This window comes from Leuciscus leuciscus (genome assembly GCF_965113295.1).
Source record: "Leuciscus leuciscus genome assembly, chromosome: 24".
Taxonomy (NCBI): Eukaryota; Metazoa; Chordata; class Actinopteri; order Cypriniformes; family Leuciscidae; genus Leuciscus; species Leuciscus leuciscus.
In genome coordinates this window covers 285,699-290,546 of record NC_138723.1, presented here as the reverse complement: position 1 = coordinate 290,546, position 4,848 = coordinate 285,699, and the positions used below count along the sequence as shown (strand labels likewise).

The window sequence follows — 4,848 nt, the reverse complement described above, 5'->3', positions numbered from 1 at the left end:
AAACCTACTGTACACCACTCAGGGGACACAGACCCACCAACTGATGTACATTACAGTTATTAATTATGCAATATTAGCATAAAACTCAACCGTCCACAGACAGCATATAGGAGTCCTGTCAAATAAGTTACAGGCGGGACTTTATCCAAAACATCCCAGCTGTAACTTATTTTAATAAAATACAATTTCCCTTAAACAATTGTTTGATTTCATTCGTTCTATTATTAGTGCTAATTGACATGCTTTAAACAAAACTTTACAATAACTCATTGATAGTTTGACTTTCATTTTTTTAAATCTATTTGCAACATAATCAGTATACAGTACAGCTAAACAGTCAGTGCCAACATTCTGATGTTTAAATACATTGGAATTATTAGAACCATTTCAAGAAAGGGGTTACCATTTGGAGTTGAGCATTTTTTTTAAACTGTAAAATAAATAATACATTAAACACAATTGCACAATATAAAGTCCTCCCCTTTTCTCCTTTTCTCTTTCAATTTTAACATTTATTCTCTCTTAATTCAACCGCATGCTGAGAACTAGATCAGAAATATTAGAATGAATGGACGATCGTGACGTCATCGCCGCGCGCCCACTGATCTCCGTGAAAACAGCACTCAAAATCGTGAAACTTTACAATTATTTTCAGTTCGTCGAGACGATTCAAACGAGCTCAGTGCTGGCCAAATCCATTGAGTTTTCACCGATATATTTGTGTGTGTTATAGCGGTCTTGTGGGCGCAGCCATGTTTGATTTTGAAACAAAAACAAACATTTTGGCGCCCTGTTCAGTTATTCTAAAGATGAGATGTACGTACATCCCACATGTACGTTGCACAAGAACGTTTCAAAATGCATCAGGCGGTCACATAGTGGGGAGTCGGTCTCATACTACTCTCCTGCCTGCCGGATGAACACAGCGATGTGAACAAACAGATGAAGCGTTTATGGCAAGTACCAAGACTTAAAGTTTTTTTAACTACTTTTTACATTTTTTTATTAGGAGGCACAGGGGGTGAAATTAAAATGATGCTATTTAAAATCGTTTTGGTAATGAGAGATGTTTTACAAACTTTATCAAAGTATAAAAATATGTCATTGCTTTTCTTTTTAAGTTATAGTTTGTAGGTGTATATGCCACCTGTTTTTCAGTGAGGAAGTCTGCATAGATGCGCAGACCAGGAGGATTTAACCTATATTTATCCCAACATTATCGCCATGGGCTTTCCTGACGAATTATCGCCATGGGCTTTCCTGACGAAAGGTTAGAGGGGGTCTGAATAGTCTGTTCTCCCAATATTTCTCTGTGTCTGGCACAAGTGAGGATGAAGATGAGCAGTTTGGAGACAAAAGCGAAGACGAGCACACAGACGTCTCCCAGTATGGAAGTGCAACCAGGTATGGAACCTTAATCTTTAAGATTGAAGTGAAGTGCACCTTAAATTATACTTTGACTTCTTTCATGTTTTTGAGACATTTAAAAATCTTTGCTTAACAGCTTGGGGACGACTGTGTTTTCCCTCTCAACCGTGCATTATCTGCCAAAAGTGAGCAGCTTGGGATCACACGGACGTCTGCCAGGGTGTAGGCATAGACTGCAACAGCTGGAGAGACTTCAGACAGGTGTGACATGCACTTTCAGACATGTGCGACCTGAGTTGTTTTGAGTTGTTCGTAATAATTGCCATTTTGTGTCATGCACCATTTATGTGTGGTTGCTACACTGGTTCCTGTCATCTTGACAATTTCAGGGCGATGCCATTTTTACCACAAGGAGGAGATCAGGGAGATGCTCTGGCCTTCTGGATACAGACAGCCCTGCGGAGAGAGAGACAGCGCAGCCACGCAGATTTTTATTTTAATCTTGGGCCGGCCTTTAAACTGATTTCCTATTGATGTGCTACAGCAAAAGACCTTTCAGCGACAATAGATCACATTGTCTTTTACTGTAGCACATCGATAGGAAATCAGTTTAAAGGCCTGCTAATCTTCATGGTCTGATGCAAAAACTGTTCTCTTTCCATCTTAGTCCTCATCTACATCTCGGACTGGAGGGCAGCAAGAAGGCCAAGCTGAGAAACAGGAACCACGAAGATGGCTTCGACTTGGACTTGACATACATTTACCCCAATATTATTTTACGCATGTAGATCTTAAAATCGTTTCTTGAATCTCTATATGCAGAGTTCACTGACTTATTTTTGTTTTCCAGTGATTTGGCCTGCTGAGATCTGGACCAGAGGAGGACAGACATGCTCAACCAGGTAAGGTCTCACACACACACACACCTCCACAATGTATGTTTTGGCTGTACATAGCCGTTTCTGAGTTCTTAATGTTAAAAGAGTTAGACTTTTTTTTTTTTTTAACTCACCAGCTCATTCTGACTCACAGTTCTGATGATGAAAGTGTTGTGGTTCTCTGTGCATCAGCTCCAGAAGAAAGAGCCCAAAGCCGTGTGCTGCCCAGCGGCCCAGACTCGGAGATGTGCGATTTCGGAGTGTATGCAGCCATCGTCACACCCAACGTCAAGCAGGAGTTCTCTCACAGTGACATCGGATCCCTCAACAGCTCGAAACATGCGGCTGGACCAGAGGAGGAAGCATAGACTGCAGCACTTGGACAGACCGCCGCCGTCTTCAGTTCTTAATGTATGTGTTCTTGTTTAAGGTTCTGAAACATTTGTTTAAAAAACATTGCTAAGCTACGTAATATTCTGCGTGAAATTAGCAGTTCTTTTTTCCCCTTCCTTCTTTCTACGACGAGATATACACCGAAAAGTAAGATATAGCAGGGCCAAATGTTTAATAGACATATATTTTTGTATTTAGCCATCTGTGCTCCACACTGTGTTCAATGGTACTCGGTTGCCCAGAGCAAGCCCGAAGTTGCCATAAGTCCGGATGAAGATGAGCAGCTTGGAGACGAAGACCAGCACACGGACGAAGCAGCTTGGGAGAACCTCCACTGCAACAGTTGGAGAGACTTCTGACAGGTGTGACATGCACTTTCAGACATGTGCGACCTGAGTTGTTTTGAGTTGTTCGTAATAACTTCCATTTTGTGTCATGCACCATTTATGTGTGGTTGCTACATTGGGCCGGCCTTTAAACTGATTTCCTATTGATGTGCTACAGCAAAAGACCTTTCAGCGACAATATATCACACTGTCTTTTACTGTAGCACATCGATAGGAAATCAGTTTAAAGGCCTGCTAATCTTCATGTCTGATGCAAAAACTGTTCCCTTTTTCCATCTTAGTCCTCATCTACATCTCGACTGGAGGGCAGCAAGAAGGCCAAGCTGAGAAACAGGAACCACGAAGATGGCTTCGACTTGGCCTTCCTTCTTTCTACGACGAGATATACACCGAAAAGTAAGATATAGCAGGGCCAAATGTTTAATAGACATATATTTTTGTATTTAGCCATCTGTGCTCCACGCTGTGTTCAATGGTACTCGGTTGCCCAGAGCAAGCCCGAAGTTGCCTTAAGTCCGGATGAAGATGAGCAGCTTGGAGACGAAGACCAGCACACGGACGAAGCAGCTTGGGAGAACCTCCGCTGCAACAGCTGGAGAGACTTCTGACAGGTGTGACATACACTTTCAGACATGTGCGACCTGAGTTGTTTATAATAATTGCCATTTTGTGGTATGCACCGTTTATGTATTTGTGTGGTTGCTACATTGGTTCCTGTCAATTTTAGGGAGATGTGTCTGGCACTAGATGAAGAGCAGGTTGGAGAGGCCTCCGTCTTCACTGCTTAATTTGTGTGTTCTTTCTTGTTTAAGGTTCTGTAGTTGACATGTTCCATGTTCATCGTCTCTGAGAGTTCATCAGTTTTGTTCTTACGCACTGTATATAAATCTGTTGTCTGTATTGTAACATGTGGTGTATATAGTTTGCCTTATTAAAAAATAAAGTTGTCCTCCGAAGAGGGGGGGTGGTGTGGCGGGCCAAAAAAAAAAAAAGAAAGAAAAAGTTTTGTTCTTGTTGGCATTATTTTATGTATTGTTCATTTTTATGCTGTGCTTTGTTGTATATAGTTCTTTCTTGTCCCGGAATAAAATGTCCATTGTTTAACTGCATTCTTTTCATTCATTTATGTAAGATAGGACACATTTCTAGCGTGGTAGCTTGTTGACTGATCACATTTCAGGTGACACAAGAGTTATAATAGTTCTCTCAGAGTGCAAAATGTGTTTGTAGATGCTTAAGCAGGCCTCCCCAACTCTACAAGCTTTAATTTGCTCCTTTCAAATCAGTCTGAATTATTCCACATGGCCGTCTTATAACCAGAGGTGCTTCAGTCACAGTCTAAATACACTGCATGATGTTTGCACATTTTATTAACTTGACACTGTTTTCAGTTTTATTATGTGCATAACAGACAATAAGGATTCAGTATTAGCATTGTTAAGAGTAAAAAAAAAAAATTCTATAGCAAGATTTAATTGAAATACAGCATAGTTTTTAGGAAACCATATATATTTATTTTGTTAATTACCATTCTGTATGTTTATTATATATACATATATATATATATATATATATATATATATATATAGATATATATATATATATATATATATATATATAACTATATACATTAACAGAACTATATACATACACATTTAAAAACATAAGAACTATACACACATTTAAAAAACATAGTAAACTATACACACACACACTTAAAAAACATAGTAAATAACTATATACACACTTAAAAAAACATTAAAGAACTATATACAGTAACAAAAGTATATACAATAAAAAGCAGAAATAAAGTGAATAAAGTTATTAAAAATAATCTTGTTTAAAATAGTCTTAAAATAAAA

At 38.9% G+C, this 4,848-nt stretch overlaps 1 long non-coding RNA gene across 5 annotated transcripts; it reads left to right on the top strand.

Annotated features, from left to right (window-relative positions):
• Positions 1-577: 577 nt before the first annotated feature.
• Positions 578-4,095, top strand: LOC309489529. Of its 5 annotated transcripts, none has more exons than XR_014202438.1 (9): positions 578-956; positions 1,135-1,404; positions 1,505-1,629; positions 1,758-2,270; positions 2,439-2,657; positions 2,838-3,001; positions 3,268-3,382; positions 3,478-3,597; positions 3,714-4,095. It is a non-coding gene; the product is annotated as an uncharacterized lncRNA (long non-coding RNA). The 5 variants fall into 5 exon arrangements; XR_014202439.1 differs by having other exon boundaries at positions 1,122-1,404; XR_014202440.1 differs by having other exon boundaries at positions 579-956; positions 1,327-1,404.
• Positions 4,096-4,848: the final 753 nt, after the last annotated feature.